The sequence below is a fragment of the Callithrix jacchus genome, chromosome 11, assembly GCF_049354715.1.
Source record: "Callithrix jacchus isolate 240 chromosome 11, calJac240_pri, whole genome shotgun sequence".
Classification (NCBI taxonomy): domain Eukaryota; kingdom Metazoa; phylum Chordata; class Mammalia; order Primates; family Cebidae; genus Callithrix; species Callithrix jacchus.
In genome coordinates, this window is record NC_133512.1 from 61,684,057 (window position 1) to 61,707,722 (window position 23,666).

Sequence of the window (23,666 nt, forward strand, 5' to 3'; positions counted from 1 at the left end):
TGAAACATTTCTATATGTTCTGATACAGAATTCTCTGTAAGACATTTTGCTAAGTAAGGAGTAAGGATATCTTTTTTACTTAGTTACTTTTCTTTTCTTTTTTTGAGTTATCCTGAAATCTCTAAGAATGCCTCTGAGCATTTCCTCTTTCTTTAAGTCTTTTAATTATTTCTTTCTTTTTTTAAGAGAGAGAATTTTGCTCTGTTCCCTGGCTGGAGTGCAGTGGTGCAATCATGGCTCACAGCAGCATCAAACTCCCAGGCTCAAGTGACCCTCCTACCTCAGCCTCTCAAGTAGCTGGGACTACAAGCATGCATACTAAGATACCCAGCTAAATTTTTTTTTTAATTTTTAGTGGAGAGGGGGTCTTGCTATGTTGCCCAAGCTGGTCTCTAACTCCTGGCTTTTGCTAATAGCAAAGGGGTAGAACTAAGTTGCTAATTATTTTATATTGAATCAACAAGGTGGCCAGTGCACATAAAGAACGATTCAAATAAAAATCCTGTAAAAATTAACCTAACTGTAATGGTGTTGGAAAACTGGATATTCACATGCAAAAAAATAAAATCAGACTCTTAAATCATGACATATATAAAAAACAACTCAAAATGAGTTAAAGACTTAAACATAGACCTGAAGCTATAAAACTTTTAAAAGAAAACATATAATAAAAGCCTCTTGATATCGGTCTGGGCAATGATTTTTTTTTTTTTGGCTATAACCCCAAAAACACAAGCAACAAAAGCAAAAATAAACAAACAGCATAATACCAAACTACACACATACAATAGACTACCACCCAACCTTAAAATGAAGGAAATCCTGTCATTTGCAACAACATGAATGAACCTGGAGGACATTATATGTGAAATAAGGCAGGCACAGTAAGACAAATACTACATGATCTCATTTACATATGAAATCTAAAAAAGTTGAACTCACAAAAGAGAAAGTACAATGATGGTGCCAGGCACTGGGGGAAGTGAGGAGGGTGTACAAAGAGACACTGGTTAAAAGGTACAAAAGTCCAATTAGACTGGAGCAATAAGTTCTGGAGATCTATTACAGTGTGGTGACTATAATTAGTAATGTATTATATACTTGAAAATGGTGAAATGTTCTCACCATAAAAACATGAAAAGTATGTCAGGTAACACATAGAGTAATTCACCTGATGCAATCATTTGTACATACATGAAATCATCATGCATACCATAAATATGCACAATTTTTTTCAATGATATCTTAACAAAACTGGATGGGAAACTGACAGCAAAAAAATAATAACCTAACTGCAAGAGGTAGAAAAGATTAACAAAGGAGATTCATAATTAAAATGTCTCCATTAGGCCAGGCCCAGTGGCTCGGAAGCCGAGGTGGCCAGATTGCCTGAGGTCAGGAGTTTGAGACCACCCTGGCCAACATGGTGAAACCCGGACTCTACTAAAAATACAAAAATCAGTCAGGTGTGGTGGCAGATGCCTGTAATCCCAGCTACTCCAGAGGCTGAGGCGGAAGACTTGCTTGAACCTGGGAGGCAAATGTTGCAGTAAGCCAAGATTACGCCATTGCACTCCAGCCTGGGCAACAAGAGCGAGACTTTGTCTCAAAAAAACCAGTCTCCATTATATGTCTAAAAAAAAAAAGTCCCCATTATATGAGTTTAATAAACTTCTTCAAATCAGAGGAGATTTTAGTAGAAAATTCCACATATAGAATTCAGAATTCAGAAACCAACCCAGAACCGCACAGCTTCATGGTAACTGAACAACTGGCTCTTGAATGTTGACTGGGTAAACAATGAAATGAAGGCAGAAATAAAGAAGTTCTTCGAAACCAATGAGAACGAAGACACAACATGCCAGAATCTCTGGGACACATTTAAAGCGGTCTCTAGAGGAAAGTACATAGCAATAAGTGCCCATATGAGGAGAATGGAGAGATCCAAAATTGACACCCTATCGTCAAAATTGAAAGAGCTACAGGGGCAAGATCAAAAAAACTCAAAACCCAGTAGAAGACAAGAAATAACTAAGATCAGAGCTGAACTGAAGGAGATTGAGACATGAAAAACCCTTCAAAAAATCAATAAATCCAAGAGCTGGTTTTTTGAAAAGATCAACAAAATAGACAGACCACTAGCCAGATTGATTAAAAAGAAAAGAGAGAACAACCAAATAGATGCAATAAAAAATGATAAAGGGGAAATCACCACAGATTCCACAGAAATTCAAACCATCATCAGAGAATATTACAAACAACTCTATGCACATAAACTAGTAAACCTGGAAGAAATGGATAAATTCCTGGACTCCTGTGTCCTCCCAAGCCTAAACCAGGAGGAAGCTGAAACTATGAATAGACCAATAACAAGGGCAGAAGTCGAGGCAGCAATTAAGAGCCTACCACACAAAAAAAGCCCAGGTCCAGACGGGTTCACAGCCAAATTCTACCAGACACACAAAGAGGAGCTGGTACCATTCCTTCTAAAACTATTCCAAATAATCCAAAAAGAGGGAATCCTTCCCAAATCATTTTATGAGACCAACATCATCCTGATACCAAAACCCGGCAGAGACCCAACAAGAAAAGAAAACTTCAGGCCAATATCCATGATGAACATAGATGCAAAAATCTTCAATAAAATATTGGCAAGCCGATTGCAACAGCAAATCAAAAAACTTATTCATCACGATCAAGTAGGATTCATCCCAGGGATGCAAGGCTGGTTCAACATACGCAAGTCTATAACCGTAATTCACCACATAAACAGAACCAAAAACAAAAACAACATGATTATCTCAATTGACCCAGAGAAGGCATTTGACACAATACAACAGCCCTTTATGCTAAAAACCCTCAATAAACTCGGTATCGATGGAACGTATCTCAAAGTAATAAAAGCTATTTATGACAAACCAACAGCCAATATCATACTGAATGGGCAAAAACTGGAAGCACTCCCTTTGAAATCCAGCACTAGACAAGGATGCCCTCTCTCACCACTCCTATTCAATATAGTACTGGAAGTTCTAGCCAGAGCAATCAGGGAAGAAAAAGAAATAAAGGGTATTCAAATAGGAAAGATGGAAGCCAAATTGTCTCTATTTGCAGACGACATGATAGTATACCTAGAAGACCCCATCGCCTCAGCCCAAAAACTCCTGAAACTGATAAGAGACTTGAGCAAAGTCTCAGGATATAAAATCAATGTGCAAAAATCACAAGCATTTGTCTACACCAATAACAGACTTAAAGAGAGCCAAATCAAGAACGAACTGCCATTCACAATTGCTACAAAAAGAATAAAATACCTTGGAATACAACTCACAAGGAATGTAAGAGACCTCTTCAAGGAGAACTATAAGCCACTGCTCAACGAAATCAGAGAGGGCACACAGATGGAGAAACATTCTGTGTTCATGGTTAGGAAGAATTAATATCGTGAAAATGGCTATACTGCCCAAAGTAATTTACAGAATCAACGCTATCCTAATCAAGCTACCATTGACTTTCTTCACAGAACTGGAAAAACCCACCATGAACTTCATATGGAACCAAAAGAGAGCCCACATAGCCAAATCAATTCTAAGCAAAAAGAACACAGCGGGGGGCATCACACTACCGGATTTCAAGCTATACTACAAGGCTACAGTAATCAAAACAGCATGGTACTGGTACCAAAACAGAGATATAGACCAATGGAACAAAACAGAGGCACCGGAGGCAACACAACATATCTACAACTATACAATCTTTGATAAACCTGACAAAAACAAGCAATGGGGAAAGGATTCCCTATTTAACAAATGGTGTTGGGAAAACTGGCTATCCATGTGCAGAAAGCAGAAACTGGACCCCTTCCTGACACCTTACACTAAAATTAACTCCAGATGGATTAAAGACTTAAACATAAGACCTGGCACCATAAAAACCCTAGAAGGAAATCTAGGCAAAACTATCCAGGACATAGGAGTAGGCAAGGACTTCATGAACAAAACACCAAAAGCATTGGCAACAAAGGCCAAAACAGACAAATGGGACCTAATCAAACTCCACAGCTTCTGCACGGCAAAAGAAACAGTCACTAGAGTGAATCGGCAACCAACAGAATGTGAAAAAAGTTTTGCAGTTTACCCATCTGACAAAGGGCTGATATCCAGAATTTACAAAGAACTCAAACAGATTTACAAGAAAAAAACAAACAAGCCCATTCAAAAGTGGGCAAAGGATATGAACACTTTACGAAAGAAGACATATATGAGGCCAACAATCATATGAAAAAATGCTCATCGTCACTGGTCATCAGAGAGATGCAAATCAAAACCACATTGAGATACCATCTCACGCCAGTTAGAATGGCGATCATTAAAAAATCTGGAGACAACAGATGCTGGAGAGGATGTGGAGAAAAAGGAACACTTTTACACTGTTGGTGGGAGTGTAAATTAGTTCAACCATTGTGGAAGACGGTGTGGCGATTCCTCAAGGCCTTAGAAATAGAAATTCCATTTGACCCAGCAATCCCATTACTGGGTATATATCCAAAGGACTATAAATCATTCTACTATAAGGACACATGCACACGAATGTTTATTGCAGCACTGTTTACAATAGCAAATACCTGGAATCAACCCAAATGCCCATCGATGATAGACTGGATTGGGAAAATGTGGCACATATACACCATGGAATATTATGCAGCAATCAGAAATGATGAGTTTGTGTTGTTTGTAGGGACATGGATGAATCTGGAGAAACATCATTCTCAGCAAACTGACACAAGAACAGAAAATGAAACACCGCATATTCTCACTCATAGGCAGGTGATGAAAAATGAGAACACATGGACACAGAGAGGGGAGTACTAAACACTGGGGTCAATTGGGGGGAAAAGGGGAGGGCCAGTGGGAGGGGGAGATGGGGAGGGATAGCCTGGGGAGAATCGCCAAATGTGGGTGAAGGGGTGAAAGCAAACAGAACACACTGCCATGTGTGTACCTATGCAACTGTATTGCATGCTCTGCACACGTACCCCAAAACCTAAAATGCAATAAAAAAATAAGAAAAAAAAAAGAACAGAAAAAAAAAATAAAAATAAAGAACAGAAAAAATAAATAAATAAATAAATAAAAATTTTTAAATAAAGAAAATTCCACATATACATCCATCTGTGTGTTATCATTATGGAACCATATAACTAAGCAAATAACACAGCATTTCCTGAGCACTCTAAAAACAACATCATCATAATCACAGGTGATGTAATGCAGAATCTATTACCCGAAAGGGAAGAGTAACTTTTAAGTTAATTTTAAATTACTTTCCTCAAATAACTGAATTATCAATAGCTTAGCTAAGAATGAAACTGCAATGTAATATTTGAGAGTAGTCAAGAGCAATTATTTGACAATTTTGAAAACCATTTTAAATATCTACTTTTTAATAAGTGACATATTGTTTAGCTCCCCTATTTTAATTTCAAAAAGAAGTACTTCTCTTTGGATGTAATGTATGTCATATTGTAGCAGTGAGAAGAATAGTTGATTTGATTTATATAATACACATTTATAAAAACAGATGAAAAGAAGTATCTTTGATGCTAAGGATGGAAATTATTTTCCCTGGAATCCCTTGTATTTTTAAATGGTATGCACACTGATTAAAAACTCTCCACAATTTCCATCCACATATGGACTTGTGTGGATTTGCATGGATATATTTGAAATAAATAATAAAAATGCTCTTCTTATTTTGTCTATACCTTTACTCAGCTTTTTCACTGATTCAAATAGAAAATAAATGTAAATTTTTAAGTATACATTTTCTTCTTTTTTTTTTTTTAAAGAGATGGAGTCTTACTATCCCGGCTTGCCCATGCTGGAGGGCACTTCACAATCATAATATACTAAAATCTCTCACTCCTGCGCTCAAGCAATCATCTGGCTTCAGCCTCCCAACTAGCTGGGACTACACGCGTGTGCTGCTGAGACCGGCTAGTGTACATTTTCTATAATGAAGAATGGCATAAACCTTACCCTGAAAAGTAGAATATTCTTTATCCATATGTTCATTTATCTGCACTAATTTATAAACTTAATAAAATAATAAACACAATCATTCTTATTCCTTTTCCAACAGTCACTTGCCTGAGATCTATGTTTCAGAGAAGAAATGGCAATATTGTTTGAAGCTGCAGATTTGAAACGGGCAGCTGGCATCAAACCCCCAAAGAACAAATAGGTAAGCTAACTGAAAAATGACCATTGTGCAAGGAAGTTTGTGTCATCCACATTCTTGCTACCAGAAGCAACTTTTTTTTTTCTACAGCTATGGTTTATTTCTTTCCTTAGAAGGCATTAATATATTCAAATTTTGATCTGATATGCCAAGGAAATAGGAAGAAATATCAACGAATGAACAAGACAATCAGGATGCCTTGAGATTAGGTTAGAAGCACATTAAGTCACACTCAAGAATAAGATATTATATTGTGGATTCCTACCTATCATCAAGTCTCCCTTAATCAAGTGCAAAATGTCAGCCTGACCTGAACAAGTTCAGGAAAGACTTTTGAATTGGAGGATGAATACAATTACTAACTGAGCCATAAATGTATTGTTTTCCCTAAATGAAGAGAAATGCTAAGTCAATGGAGAGAAACGAAGACTGAATGTGTATGTGGGCTACGGTAAAAATATTAATTTCCAATTTCATTTCAAACTTCTTCAAATCAAGTATAAAGCTACAGGCCCTGTAACAGATTAATCTATTAATACATATACAAATGATTGTTCCACATAATGGTCTTGATAGCTATAAGAAACTCCAAATTAAACAAGCAAACAAAACAGTTAATTCTTTCAGTGTCACTATTTAGTTTCATATCAGCTAAATACCAGATCAACATAATCCACCAATATGAAAATGAAACCAAAGTTCACTTCTCCCTTTTTTGCTCCCTACAAGATGCTCTAGCTAACACACCATATTTGGAAAAATTATATAAATTTTTAAATCCTGTGTAAAATGGAAGCAAACTTGAATCTTTCTTATGACCTACTAAATAAACAACCTGACAATACACTCTGATGTATTTTAATTTAATGAAAAACAGTGAGAAAACCCTCCCCTGAAGATAAACTTTCTTCTCAGATTGGAGAAATGATTTAGACAGTAGAGCAAACAATACAAAATAGATATGACTCAAAGAAAAGCTCTATTACCAATTTTAGCAATACCAGCAGAAAACAATTAACAACAAATCTCTATATTTATGGAGAAACAGGTGCTATTTATAAATACATTTTAAGAAACCAGAGCAAAACACTATTCTCTCTATTCAAATAAGAAATCTACATTTTTATTTCATTTCTCAACAGATTTGTTTCTAAGAAAAATCTCATTTCAAAATGTGGCTTGGCGCACACACATACACCCAAAGGCAACTTAAAAGGAATGCTATTCCTCCAAAGGTCAGAGAATGAAATAGGATGAAAGCCATAATTTGATTATTCACCAGAAGCAATTATTCTTATCTGGGAAGACAGAGGAAGGCAGTCACTTTACATTACACTTTACCTGGTTTAGGGAAAAAAGAATGTTAAATTGTCCAGAATTTTATAGCAAAGGATAAGGGCAAAAGTACTGGCATGTATCTTTCATTAAAAACATAAGATCTGCAAAATTAATCTTAAATTTCACATTCAAATATGGTTGAGTTGTGGGAAATATTTACAAAGAAGTAACAAAGACAGATTTTTTTTTTTTTACTAGGCAAAGAACTTTATTAACCTTGGTTTCAAACTTGATTCCCAGGCTTCTTTGGCTTAATTAGCTGCCAAGAATGAATTGTGTATAAGCAAAAAAACTGAAAAGAGCTGCAGTGTCCAGTGGGCTTGGGCTTAAAAATATTAGAGATCTAGATTTTATCAGATCCATAAACAAAACTTTCTTAAAAAGCAGTCATAATATAAAATAGCAGCTTCCAGTAACTTCTTCAAGTTTTATCTTCAGAAGTTGACTCAGTTCAGTTTGCCTCATTCTTGGAAGCCTCATCAAAATTCTCCACAAGATCTGGAACTTCATCATCATCCTCCTCTCCAGTAGCAAGTGATGCTTTTCCATCCACAGATTGTTTGGGCAGAGCTTCAGCCAGTCTCCTTAAACTAGTCAGACTGTCTGCCCCAAGCTGGTTTAAGATGCTGGGTAGCATTTCTGTCCACTGCTTTGTCTCAGCATGGCCTGTAATGGTGAAAGTGTTCACTGCCAGAGATGCCTAAACTTTAGGGTTGTAAAAGTGGATCACTGTTCCTTGGTTTGTAGACATATTCACCTCTACAATACCAGAGATATTGTTTACGCCTAACTTCTTTAAGGAGAACTGAAGTTTTTTTATCATCTGCTGTGGCTGTTCTATGAACCACCTTCTTCTTTCTGCAAGCAGTTCCTTTCCCACCAATGCGCACTTGCGCCTGCAGTTTGGCGAGTTTTTCCTGATTCATGATTGTTTCTTTCATCTTGTCGGAGAGGATAAGGGGTCGCTCGGGGGACTGGGGTTGGTGCTCAGGGGGTCTCGGGTGGACCAGCTGAGATTAGGCACACACCCAAAGACAGATTTAAGATAAAATAAGTGTATAGATCTAGATGGGTATATATTAAAACATTTTGTAGGTAGGTTATATATATATGTATATGTATAATTAGCATAGCTTGCCACAAACATGCACATACTGATGTAAAACTCCAAGCTGGCGTTCCACTAGCACCACCTATGTTAGTATAACTATTTTAACTTACACACATAATTAATGATGGTACTCACTACCATTCTTGCTTCCATCTGTCCTGTGATAAAGAATTAAAAGATAGCCCCCAAGATTTCCACCCCAAGGTATATATACCTTGCATAGTTCTTTCCCCTTGGATGTTGGTAGGACTGTGAATATGATGGGTTACCATCCACATGTTACATTATATGGCAAAAGGGTTTTTACAGATGTAATTAAGGTCCTCTATCAGCTGACTTTGAGTTAATGAAAAGGGGAATAAATTTGAGTGGCCTAATTTAATATTGTGAACCTTTAATTGGGTCAGAAGCCATAGCTAAAGCTCTCCTGCTAGCCTGGAAAAAGCAACTGCCATATTACAAACTGCCTATAGAAGGGGCCATGGGACAAGATTTGAGAGTGAGTCTTTGGGGCTAAGAGAGGTTTCAATCCAACTGTTATCAAGAAAACAGGGACCTTAGTCATTGAGCCACAAGGAATGCTGAATTCTGTCAACAACCTTAAATGAGTTTGAGAAAATTCCCAAACCTCAGACGTGACCATCTCCCAGCCAACACCTTTATTTCACCCTGAGCAGAGACCCAGATCATCTGAAAAACAATCTTGAACCACATAGGGTGTGAGATAATAACGTTGTGTTATTTTAAGCCACAAAGTTTGTGGTAATTTGTTACATAGCAATAGAAAAAAAAAAACCCTAAGTAAAATTTTAATTTTCTCTTTACCACATCATCTGCAACAGATACTTAATAAACTTGGATGATAGGGAAAGTAATAGAACCATTTAAAGATGTGTGAAAATCTAGAAGACTTGATGGTGGTAGGGAATAAACTGATAAGTTTAACAATGGACGTGTTGGCTAGGCTCAGTGGCTCACATCTGTAATCCCAGCCCTTTGGGAGGCTGAGACGGGTAGATCACCTTGAGTTCAAGACCAGCCTGGCCAACATGGTGAAACCTTGTCTCTACTAAAAATACAAAAAACAGCTGGGCATGGTGGCAGGTGTCTGTAATCCCAGCTACTTGGGAGGCTGAGGGCAGGAGAATAGCTTGAACCCAAGAGGTGGAAGTTTCAGTGAGCCAAGATCGTACCACTGAACTCCAGCCTGGACAACAGTGTAAGACTCCATCTCAAAAAATAAAAATTAAGAAAAAAAACAATAGACATGTTGATCTTGAAGTGATAACAGAAATCCTGGCCCTCTGAGAAGGAACTGGCGGTGTGGGGAGAACACTCATGAAAGAGGTCAGGCTTGCAAATATCTACAGAAATAGGGTTGAGCTGTGATGATGAGTGGGAGAGTAAAAAGGACATTGACTCAGGCTTGGATATGTCCACATTTAGAGAAGGAAGATGTGCTAAAAAGAAGTTGGAGAAGAGGAATAAAGAATTACTATTAAGAGTTTTGAGGATGAGAGAATCAATCTTTCAAGTACCCACAGAAAGGCCAAGGACAAAGAAAGGTCATTAAGTTTGAAGCCTAGTATGTTACTGGTATCGTGGCAACAGCATATTCAATAGAATAACACAGAAGCAAGACAGTGAGAAAAAGAAAAGTGGCTCGTTCTTTCCTTCTTTCTTTTTTAGATATGTAATAAATGCCAAACTGTAATCACCACTGGTCATATTAAACACAGACACACACACACACAAACATGAATGAAAAACATTTCAACCACATATATATATATATTATCTATCCCTGTCCTTGCAATCCTGATTAATTGCAAAGATATAGAAACAAAGTTAAGTTCAGATTATAGCCCCCATACATGAAATTGTTTTCTAATGTAAAACTCCTTCTCATAAACTTGATGATTATGACCACCATCCTTTACAGATCCATTGGCTTAGAAAAATCTGGAGCTCTTCAGTTGGGTTAAGAAATGTATTATGAGACTGAGGCAGGAGGATGACTTGAGCCCAGAAGTCTGAGACTGGCCTGGGCAACATAGTGAAACCCAATCTCTACCAAAAACTAAAAAATTAGCCAGGCATGGCCTCGCATGCCTATGGTTCTAGCTACTCAAGAGGCTGGGGTGGGAGGATTGCCTGGCAGTCCTGGCAGCTCTGCACTTTAGCCTGAGCAACAGAGTGAGACAAGAAAAGAAAGAAAGGAAGGAAAGAGGGAGGGAGGGAGGGAGGGAGGGAGGGAGGGAGAAAAGGAAGTGAGGGAGAGAGAGAGAGACAAAGAGAAAGAAAAAGAAGAAGGAAGGAAGGAAAAGAAAGGAAAAAATATAATTCAGTTACTATGTAGAATAGCAGAGATGTATCTTTCTGTTTATGTGACTTTTTTTTTTAGAGCATGCTTATAATTGGAAGCTCCAGTCTAAGTTTAAATCCAGGGATTTTGTAGTTCATAAGGCAGTAAATATGTCTGACAACCATAAGCCAAAACATTCTAAAATTTGTACTACATGTTAAAAATCAGACAGAATAAGCTAATTTTTAATACATTTCTATCCTAAGTCAAAATAAGCCCATTATTCCTGAAACTTTTCACTTCATAGTCTACATTCTCTCCCATAGACTAGATGGAGTATACTGATCTCTCCACAGGACATGGAGAATGCTAAAAGTCATATTCATCAGGAACTGAGCTAGGTTCTAGAGACACACAAAAATTAACAAGATGTTTTCTAGTTTCCCAGCACTTACATCAAACAGCTCATAACTCCTGAAGATTTCCATGCTGGCTGAGATATGTCATGATGTCCATGGGGTACAAAAAAACGACTTATGGGATACAAGTTCAGAATTAAACCCATTATCTTTAGTTTACCAAGCTGTCCAACAGGCATTTAAGACTTCTCTAAATACCGGCACAAGGTTTCCCACTGAAAGTCTTGAAATGGTACATATGGCTATATTATCACAGCAAATGAAAGTGACCTAGTATTATGAGAAACTCCCAGGAGAGAGAGTGAGTATGTGTGTAGAGTGTAGAGAGCAGGTATGATTATCCAAAAGCTTCTTGTAAAGGGAAAGATGGTGGGCATGTACCAAACATCATTCTTCATCGACCACGTCAGGGTTTAAAGGTTAACATATAGATATAGTTATGAAATAAGCTCTTATCCATAGTCAAAACAAAAAACAAATAAAAGACATCAAGACAGACCTAATGGAAACTGGGTGGCAATTCTAATTCTATGGGAAATTAGTCAGCAGGCAGACTTAATGAAAATTAGACAACAGGGTGGAAAAAATCAATATATATCCTCTCATCTTTCCCTTTTCTTTCTTGCATATGTCAATCTAGGGTTTAGATTTTCATTTTTTCCCTATCCTGTGAAACAGACTAAATGGAGATAATTTTGTAGAATGTATAGGATAAGTTCAACAAAGAATAAGAATTACAATTACATTAAGAAAAAATAACATTCTTAAGAGCTTTGATTTTAAAAAAACTATCATATCATCACTAAATATTTCCAAATGTCAAAAACATCTCAAATCCACTAGAAAACTAGGCTATAAAAAAGTGTCCACCCTTTGATCTACTAATTCCATTACTTAGAATTTTTCTCAAAGAATCCCAGAAGAGAGGCTCTGCTGCACAAATATGTTAATAGCATCATTTATAAAGTTCAAGACCGAAAATAACATTAAAGTCCAATAAAAATGTGAATTATTTTGCAAATTATGCAACATCACCAAATTGTAGCCATAAATGAATGTGGAATACATGGAAATGTTTATGACAAATGTCAAATGGAGAAGGCAGACTACAAATTCTACCTAAGTATGATCACAATGACATGACATCAAATACATATAGTCTCACTGGGAAAGGAAAAGAACGCCAATTGTTTTCTTCAGATGGTAAGATTACATAGGAGGAGGCTCTCTTTTTCTTTTTCTTTCTGTTTTTGTTATAAATTGCAGTCACTTTATACAAAATAAGACTCAAAAATGGGTGAATGAATCAAGAGTTTTTCATTTTATCCTAATTCACATATTTCTCATAGATAGGGCAGGAAGGAGGGATAAGAGAGAGCAGTTATTAAAATCAAAATAAACTAACTATGGGCTTAATTTATCCAAAGGTTTTATACCAAAGGGAAAACAAATACAGACAGTATTTTTTATTCCCGTGAAGTGCTACGGTAAGCAAACGTCCTTATAGCCGTGCTGTTATTTTGTTAATGTATTATTAATGAATTGCCAAATATTATAAATAATAATAAAGGTGGTGATACAGTGGGTTGCTATATTAAAACTAGGATTGTGAAAAATATTTTACATCTTTACTCCTTTTCATGTCCGTCCCCAGCCCTCATAAGAATGCTGTAACAGAAGAAAGATATTATTTTTTCCCATCAAAAGAACTGAGTGAATAAAGACATTCACACTAGAGGATTTATGAACTTTGGGAGGGGCAATAAACCTTGCATCAATTACAACTCTGGGTTATTTTCTTTCTTTGGTGAAGGTTTTAGCAATTTCGAAAAAAGAAAAATGAAGAATTATGTAGAAAAAAAGCAGTGAAAACTACTGTATTTTAAATACCCATATAAAAATTATTTCCAAATGTGTGAGATGCATAAAAAGTACTAAGCTACTTGTTTTTCATTTGCATTTATATTTAATTTTGCCAGCTAGTCAGCCACTTAAAAGCTTTCTGCAACAATAAAGATTATGTGATGATTATTCGTCTTACCTACTTGACTTTCTTCTACACAAAGACCAAGAACATGTGGAAATTAAACAGATCCATATTTTTCCAGAGTTTGCCTGTGCTTTTATAGTTAAACTAGAAAAAGCACTTTAATTCATTGCTTATAAAACCCAGAGGACAGCACTCTAGTTACTAACTTGGTAGCAGTATTTTCTGACACAACTAGAATCATCCCTTGGTATCCTTGGGGGATTGGTTCCAGGACCGTAAACAGATACCAAAATCCATAGACACTCAAGTTCGTTATATAAAATGGTGTGGTATTTGCATATAACCTATGCATATACACTGGTGTACTTTAAATCGTCTCTAGATTACTTATAATACCTAATACAATGTGAATGCTATGTAAATGGTTATAATATAGAATTGTTTAGAGAATAATAATGAGAACAAGGTTCAGAACAGATGCAACCATCCATTTTTCAAAATAAAAACAAGAACATGTTCAGAACAGATGCAACCATCCATTTTTCAAAAAAATATTTTTGATCCATGGTTGGTTGAATCTATGAATATGGAACCCACAGATGTGCAGGTTCAACTGTATATATAATACATTGTGCTGGAAATCTGCTATCTACACCACCCCAGCAAACTTATCCGCTCACTCTGGTAATACTATCCCTCCCCTTCCTTTGGGGAAAGGCTCCACTGTTCCATGAATGGGCTGCTACATGTGTGATAAGCTGCTGGCTGTAGCAACTGACACAACAACTGGATCTAGGGCCCAAGCCAAGGCCACAAACTCCCTTCCCTTGAATTTGTATATATTAAGTGAAAAGAAAGGTTTCTTTTCTACAGTGTTTGCTGGCTAGAATATAACAAGTCTTGACCTTTCAATGACCATAATCTGTTTCTCGGCATGAAGAAAAAACGTATTAGAAGAATGAGGCAAACACCAAGTAGAATCAAGAAATAAAGGAGGAGGAGACGAGGGAGAGCAAGATGGCCAAATAGAAGCTTCCACAGGTCATCCTCTGTGCAGGAACACCAAATTTGCCACTACACAGAAAAACACCTATGTAAGAACCAAGAATCAGGTGAGAGATCACAGTAGATAATTTAAACTGCCTATCACTGAAACAGGCTCTGAAGATGGTAGGAAAGACAGCCTTCAACTGCCAGCAACAACCCCACCCTCAGGCCCCAGCAGCAGTCTCATGGCAGAGAGAGAGAGAAACTGTGCACTTAGGCGAGGGGGACCACAGCAACTGTGGGACTTTGCATTGGAACTCAGTGCTGCAACACCAGGCAGCACTCAGCTGATGCCCACAGAAGGAGCATTTAGATAAGCCCTAGCCAAAGGGGAATCAACCATCCCAGTGGTCAGAACTTGAGCTTGGCAATCCTCATTACCTCACGCTAAAGTGCTTCTGTGCCCTAAATAAACCTGAAAGGCAATAAGGACTGCAACTCCTAGGCAAGTCCTAGTGCTGTGCTGGGCTCAGGGGACTTGGGGACACTCAACCTAGTGAGACACCAGCTGAGGTGTCTAAGGGAGTGCTTGTACCACACCTCCCCCAATCCCTGGCAGAACAGCTTGCAGATCCAAAAAAGACTCCAGGAAGAGTAATGAAGACACTGTTTTGCAACTTGGATACCAACTCAGCCACAGTAGAATATGGCACTGGGAAGAGTCGTGAGGCCCTCATTCCAGGCCCCAGTTCCCAGACAGTTCTAGACACACACACTCCCAAAAGGGAACCCACTGCCTTAAAGGGAAGGACACAGTCCTGGCAGGATTCATCACCTGCTAAATATAGAGCTTTGGGGCACTGAATAATCAGCAGCAATAGCCAAGCAGTACATGCCATGGGCCTGAGGTGAGACTCTGAGATGTGCTGACTTCATGTGTGACCTAGCACATTCCCAGCTATGGTGGACCCAGGGAGAGACTCCAGCTGCTTGAGAAAAGCAGAGGAAGAGTAAAGGGGACTTTGTCTTGCACACCTTAGGTACCAGGTTGGCCACATGGGTAGAGTACCAAGAAGGTTCTTGGTGTACTAGATTCCAGGCTTTGGATCCTAGATGGTACTTCTGGACCTGCTCTGGGCCAGAGGGGAGCCCACTGCCCTTAATGGTGAGCCCCAGGCCTAGAAGCATTCACCACATACTGACAGAAGAGTCCCTGGGCCTTAAGTAAACATTAGTGTTAGCCTGGCAGTACTCCACATGGGCCTGTGGGATGATGGACATGGGGAGAGAATCCTCTGCCTGTGGAAAGGGAAGGGAAGAGTAGAAAGGATTTTGTCTTGTGGCTTGGGTGCCAGCTCAGCTACAGATGAATGAAGCACCAGGTAGATTTCTCAGGTTTCTGATTCCAGGCCCTGATCTCCAGATGGCAACTTTAGACCCATCCAAAGCCTGGGGAATCCCATTGTCCTGTAGGGAAGAACATAGGCCTGGCTGTTTTTGCCATCTGCTGATTGTCGACCCCTAGGCCCTTGAGCAAACACAGTTGGTAGCAAGGCAGTGGTCATCACTTGCCTTGGGCAAGATGCAGTGCTATGCCAGCTCCAGGTCTGAACCATCATTGTGATCCCAGTGATGGTGGCCACATGGGTGATTGTGTCCACCACCCCCAACACACTCAGCTCCAGGTGACCCAGCACAGAGTGAGAGACTCTGTTTGATTGGCAGAAAGTAAGGGAAAAAAACAAGAGTCTCTGCCTGGTAATAAAGAGAATTCTTCAGGATCTTATCCAAGACCACCATGGTTATACCTCTACAAGTCTGCAAGAGCCAAAGTATGACTGGGTTTGGGGTGCCTCCTAATGCAGATACAGCTACAGTAACAAAAACTGTTGATCACCACACCCAAGTCCCTTCATATACCTGGAAAGCCTTCCCAAAGACAGGTACAAAAAAGCCTAGACTGAAGACTACAGCAAGTACCTAACCCTTTTATACCCAGAAACCAACAAACATCCATAAGCATCAAGACCAGCAAGATAAAAAAAACCATGACCTAACCAAACATATTACTCCATTTTTACACTGCTATGAAGAACTACCTGAGAATGGGTTATCTGTGGAGGTTTGGATGGCTCACAGTTCTGCAGGCTGTATAGGCTTCTGCTTCTGGGGAGGCCTCAGAAAACTCACAATCATGACGAAAAGCAAAAGAGAAACAAGCCCATCTTAACATGGCCAGCAAGAGAGAGACAGGAAGCAAAGCGGAAGGTGCTACACACTTACAAACAACCAGATTTTGTGAGAACTGTATCACGACACAGCATTAGTGAGATGGTGTTAATCTATTATGATCCAATCACCTTCCACCAGACCCCACCTCCAACACTGGGAATTATAATTCAACATGGGATTTGGGTGATGATACAGAGCCAAACCATATCATTCTGTTCCTGGTCCCTCCCAAATCTCATGTCCTTCTCACATTTTGAAACACAATCATGCCTTCCTAGCAGACTCCCCAAAGTCTTAATGCATTTCAGCATTAACTCAAAAGTCTAAGTCCAAAGTCACATCTGAGACAAGGCAGGTCCTTTCCATCTATGAGTCTGTAAAATCAAAAACAAGCTAGTTACTCCCAAAATACAATGGGGGTATAGGTATTGGGTAAATCCTCCCTTGCCAAAAAGGAGAAATTGGCCAAAACAAAGGAACTACAAGCCCTATGCAAGTCCAAAACCGAGCAGGGCAATCATTAAATCTTAAAGATCCAAAATAACCTCCTTTGACTCCATGTCTCATATCCAGGCCACACCGATGCAAGCAGTGGGCTTCCCAAGTCCTTGGGCAGCTCCACCCGGGCTTTGCAGAATACAGATCCAATGGCTGCTTTCTCAGGTTGGCATTGAGTGCCTCCAGCTTTTCCAGGTGCACAGTGTAAGCTGTTGGTGGATCTATCATTCTGAGGATTAGAGAATGGTGCCCTTCTTAGAGCTCCACTAGACAGTGCCCCAATATGTGGGGGCTCTAACCCACATTTCTCCTCTTCACTGCCCTAGTAGAGGTTCTCCCTGAGGGCTCTATCCCTGCAGTAGACTTCTGCCTGGACATCCAGGTGTTTCTATACATCCTCTGAAATCTAGGCAGAGGCATCCAAAGCTCACCTCTTGCCCTCTGTGCACCCACAGGCCTAACACCACCTGGAAGCCTCAGCAGCTCCGGCTTGCACCCTCTGGAGCAGCAGCCTGAGATGTATCTGGGGCCCTTTTAGCACAGCTAGAGTTGGAATGGCTGGGACAGAGGAAGCTGTGTCCTGAGGTCGTACAGGGGAGTGGGAACCTGGACCTGGCCCACAAAATCATTATTTCCTTCCAGGCTTCCAGGCCTCCAGGCCTGTGATGGGAGAGGCTGCCTTGAAGGTCTCTGAAACACCTTCTAGGTACTTTCCCCATTGTCTTGACTATTAATATTTAGCTCCTTTTTACTTTTGCAAATATCTGCAGCCTGCTTGAATTCCTCCTTAGAAGATCACTTTTCTTTCCAACTACATGGCTGACGGGACTACAATAGCTGGAGACTTCAACACTCCACTTTCAGCACTGGACAGATCATCCAGACAGAAAATCAACAAGGAAACATCAGACTTAATCCACGTTATGGAACAAATAGACCTAATAGATATTTAGAGAACATTTCATCCAATAGCTGCAGAATACACATTCTTCTCTTCAACACATGGATAATTCTCAAGAATAGACCATGTATCAAGCCACAAAACAAGTCTTAAAACATTAAAACATTCAAAGAAATGAAATCATATCAAATATCTTCTCTGACCACAATGAAGGGAAACTAGAAATCAATAATAAGAGGAACTTTGGAAACTATGGAAATTAAACAACATGCTCCTGAATGATGAGTAGGTCAGTGAAGAGGTTAAAAAGAAAATCTTAAAATAAGTGACAATGGCAAGACAACACACCAAAACTTATGAGATACAGCAAAACTGGTACTAAGAGGGAAGCTCATAGCTGTAAGTGCTTACATCAAAAAGTAGAAAAAAGGCCAGGCACAGTGGCTCTCGCCTATAATCCCAGCACTTTGGGAAGCCAAGGTGGGCAGATCACTTGAGGTCAGGAGTTTAAGATCAGCCTAGCCAACATGGTGAAATCCTGCTTCTACCAAATATACAAAAATTAGCCAGGTGTGGTGGCAGGTGTCTATAATCCGAGCTACTTGGAAGGCCAAGGTAGGAAAATTGCTTGAACCTGAGAGTAAGGGTTGCAGTGAACTGAGATCATGCCACTGCCCTCCAGCCTAGGTAACAGAGCAAAACTCTGTCTCAAAAAGAAAAATGTAGAAAAAGCTCAAATAATCTAATGAAGAATCTTCAGAACTAGAAAAGCAAGAGCAAACCAAATCCAAAATTCATAGAAGAAAATACATAATCAAGATCAGATCAGAACAGAAATAAATGAAACGGAAACAAAGAAAACAATACAAATAATCATCAAAACAAAAAGGTTTTTTTCTGAAAAGATAAACAAAATTGACATTTCTTTAGCCAGACTAATGAAAAAGAGAGAGAAGGAGAGAAAGAGAGAGAGAAGACCCAACAGATCCTGCAGAAATTCAAAGGATAATTAGTGGCTACTATTTGCAACTATATGCTAAGAAATAGGAAAAGCTAGACAAAATGGATAAATTCCTAGACATATACAACCAAGAATGAACCATGAGGAAATCCCAAACCTGAACAGAGTAAAGAGATCAAAGCTGCATTTAAAAAGTCTCTCAGCAAAAACAAAGCCTGCAATCTTATGGCTTCACTGCTGAATTTTACTAAACATTTAAAGACGTACTAATACCAATCCTACTGAAACCATTCCAAAAAACGGTGGAGGAGTGAATGCTTCCAAACTCATTCTACAAGGCTAGTATTACCCTGATACCAAAACCAGACAAAAATGTGTCATAGGCCAATGTCCCTGATGAACATTGAGGCAGAATTTCTCAACAGAATACTAGCAAACCAAATCCAACAATACATTAAAAAGATCATTCATCACAACCAAGTAGGATTTATCCCAGGGATGCAAGGATGGTTCAACACACACATATCAATCAATGTGATGCATCATAGGTAGAAGAATAGTCATATGATCATTTCATTTGATGCTGAATAGCATTTCCAAAAATTCAACACCCTTTCATGATTAAAAGCACTGAAAATACTGGCTACAGAAGAAATATACCATGACATAATAAAAGCCATAATAATAGACCCACAATCAGTGCCATACTGAATGGAAAAATCTGAAAGACTTTCCTTTAAAATTGGGAACACAACACAATGGATACCCAATTTCACCACTGTTACTCAACATAGTACTGGAAGACCTAGCTAAAGCAATCAGACAAGAGAAAGAAAAAAAAAACAGCATCCAAATTGGAAAAAAGGAAGTCAAATTATTCCTGTGTACAGATTATATAATCTTATATTTGGAAAAACCTGAAGATTCCACCAAAAAATGTTAGAACTAATAAATTCAATAATATTGCCAGATATAAAAACCATATTCAAAAATCAGTAGCATTTCTACATGCTAATATGGTTTGGATCTGTGTTTCCACCCAAATCTCATGTCAAATCATAATTCCCAGTGTTGGAGGTGGGACCTAGTGGAAAGTGACTGTATCATGGGGTAGAATTCTCATGAATGGGTTAGCACCGTCCCTTCAGTCCTGTTTTCATAATAGTGGGTGAGTTATCATGACACCTCATTGTTTAAAAGTGTGTGGCACCTCTCCCTTCTCCCTTTTGGTCCTGCTCGTGCTCTGTAAAGGGCCTGCACCCACTTTGCCTTCTGCCATAAGTAAAAGATCCCTGAGGTCTCCCCAGAAGCAGATGCTGTCATGCTTCTCTATGGCCTGCAGAACCACGAGCCAATGAAACCTCTTTTCTGCATAAATTATCTAGTGTCAGGTATTTCTTTATAGCACTGTGAGAACAAACTAATACACAAGCTAACAGCAATTACTGAAAAAGAAATCAAGAGAGTAATCCCATTTATAGTAGCTACTAATAAAATTAAAGATCTCTACAATAAAAAGTATAAAACATTCATCAAGGATATTAAAGAGAATGCACACACAAAAAATGAAAGGATATTCCATGTTTATGGATTGAAAGAATCAATATTGTTAAAATGAACATAAAACCCAAAGCAATCTACAGATTCAATGCAATTGCTACCAAATACCAATGACATTCTTCAAATAAATAGTAAAAACAATCCTAAAACCATTCCAAAAAACGGTGGAGGAGGGAATGCTTCCAAACTCATTCTACAAGGCTAGTATTACCCTGATACCAAAACCAGACAAAAATGTGTTTGGAATGGTTTTGTAGAACCACAAAAAAACCTGAAAAGCCAAAGCTATCTTGAGCAAAAAGAACTGGAGAAATCATATTACCTCTCTTCAAATGATACTACAGAGCTATAGTAACCAAAACAGCATGATACTGGCATAAAAACAGACAAATTGACTAATGGGGAAAAAAAAAAAAAAAAACAGAGAACCAAGAAACAAATCCATACATCTACAGAGAACTCATTTTCAACAAAGGTGCTAAGAATATACGTTGGGAGGCCGGGTGCAGTGGCTAACGCCTGTAATCCCAGCACTTTGGGAGGCCAAAGCGGGTGGATCACGAGGTCAAGAGATTGAGACCATCCTGGTCAACATAGTAAAACCCCGTCTCTATTAAAAATACAAAAATTAGCTGGGCATGGTGGTGCATGCCTGTAATCCCAGCTACTCAGGAGGCTGAGGCAGGAGAATTGCCTGAACCCAGGAGGTAGAGGTTGAGGTAAGCTGAGACCGTGCCATTGCACTACAGCCTGGGTAACAAGAGTGAAACTGCGTCTCAAAAAAAAGAATATACGTTGGGGAAAGGGCAGTTTCTTCATTAACAGTGCTGGGAAAACGGGATATCCATACACAAAAGAATGAAACTAGACCCCTATCTCTTGCCATATACAAAAATCAAATCAAAATGGATTAAAGACTCAAATCTAAGACCTTAAATTCTGAAAACACTGAAAGAAAACATTAGAGAATCTCTCCAGGATATTGGAGTGAGCAATACCAGTAATACTGCACAAGCACAGGCAATCAAACCAAAAATGAACAAATGGGATTGCATCAAGTTAAAATGTTTCTGCACAGCAAAGAAAACAAAGTTAAGGGGTAACCCATAGAATGGGAAAAAATACTTGCAACTGCCCATCTAACAAGGGACAAATAAACGGAATATACAAGTTGCTCGAACAACTCTATGAGAAAAATCCAATAATTTAATTAAAATATTGGCAAAAAATCTGAATATACATTTCTCCAAAGAAGATATACAAATAGTAAACAGGCATATGAAAAAGTGCTCAGCATCATTAATCATGAGAGAAATGAAAGTCAAAACTACAATGAGGTATCATCTCACCCCAGTTAAAATGGCTTTTATCCAAAAGTTACACAATAACAAAATGCTGGTGAGATGTGGAGAAAAAGGAACCTGCATACAATTTTGGTTGGAATGTAAATTAGTACAAACAGTTTGGAGGTTCCTCAAAAAAACACTAAAAATAGAGCTACCACATGATCCACAAATCCTTCCATTAGGTATATAGCCAAAAGAAAGGAAGTCAGTATAACAAAGAGATATCTGTACTTCTGTGTTATTGGAAGCACCACTCACAATAGCCAAGATTTGGAAGCAACCTAAGTGTCCATCTGCAGAAGAAGAGATAAAGAAAATATGGTATATTTACAGCAAGGAGTACTATTCAGCCATAAAAAAAGAATTAGTTCCTATCATTTGCAACAACATAGATGGAACTGGAGGTTATTATGTTAAGTGAAATAAACCAGACACAGAAGACAAACTTTCTATGTTCTCACTTATTTGTAGGATCTAAAAATTAAAACGATTAAACTCACAGAGATAGAAACGTAGAAAAACGGCTACCAGAGGCTGGGAAGGGTAACAGTAGGGTATGAAGGAAGTGGGGGTAGCTAAGGAGTACCAAAAAAATGGTTAGAAAGAATCAATAAAATCTAATATTTGATAGCACAACAGGGTGACTATAGTCAATAACAATTTAATTGTATATTTTAAAATGACTAAGCTGGGTGTGGTGGCTCATGCCTGTAATCCCAACGGTTTGGGAGGCTGAGGCAGGCAAGGTGTTCCAGTCCAGACTGATCAACATGGTAAAACCCAGTCTCTACTAAAAATGAAAAATTAGCCAGGAATAGTGGCTCACACCAGTAATTCCAGCCACTCGGGAGGCTGAAGCAGGAAAATCACTTGAACCTGGGAGGCAGAGGTTCCAATGAGCCAAGAGCACGCCATTGCACTCCAGCTTGGGCAACAGAGAAAGACTCCTTCTCTAAATAAATAAATAAATGACACAAAGGATAAATGCTTGAGATGACAGATATCCCGCTTGCCCTGATATGATTATTAACATTTTATGCCTGTATCAAAACATTTCATATACTCCTTGAATATATACACCTACTATGTACCCACAAAAATTAAATACAAAAATAAATACATAAATATAAAGAGACCTGATATAATTGAGATCCTAGATGCAGGCATACCTGAAGCCAGTTCCACCTCCACTTTTCTAAATATAATCCATCTACATAATTTTTCATTAAAAGGAAGACAGGAAGGAAAAAAAGAATGAAGAGAAGACCACAAAACAACCAGAAAACAAAAATCAATAAATGCATCAGTTTGGTTAAGTTAGGTTTCAGATACTTGTAACCAAAGAGTCCTAAGCAAAATAAAAGTGAAATATGTAAAAGTAATAGACTAGTGTATCTAATCTAGTCTAGCAATGTTTTACAAAGTGCAACAAGAGTTATACTGCCCCACTTAATAGTTTCAATATTTTGTGTGTGCTTTTTTAAATTTTTATTTTTTATTATACTTTAAGTTCTGGGGCATATGTGCAGATCATGCAGGTTTGTTACACAGGTATACAAGTGCCATGGTGGTGGTTTGCTGCATCCATTGTCCCGTCTTCTACATTAGGTACTTCTCCTAATGGTATCCCCCCCAATCCCTCTACCCCCTATTATTCCTCCCCTAGCCCCTTATTCCCCAGGCTATGTGATATTCCCCTCCCTATGTCCATGTGTTCTCATTGCTCAACACCCATTTATGAGTGAGAACACGCAGTGTTTAGTTTTCTGTTCTTGTGT

The 23,666-nt window shown here is 38.5% G+C and overlaps 1 protein-coding gene and 1 pseudogene across 37 annotated transcripts in view; both read right to left on the minus strand.

Annotated features, from left to right (window-relative positions):
• ADAM22 (ADAM metallopeptidase domain 22) overlaps window positions 1–23,666 on the minus strand; it is a 279,921-nt gene that overhangs the window by 158,745 nt on the left and 97,510 nt on the right. The gene's annotated exons all lie outside the window — the stretch shown is intronic.
• LOC144578379 (transcription factor BTF3 pseudogene) lies at window positions 7,891–8,652 on the minus strand (annotated as a pseudogene).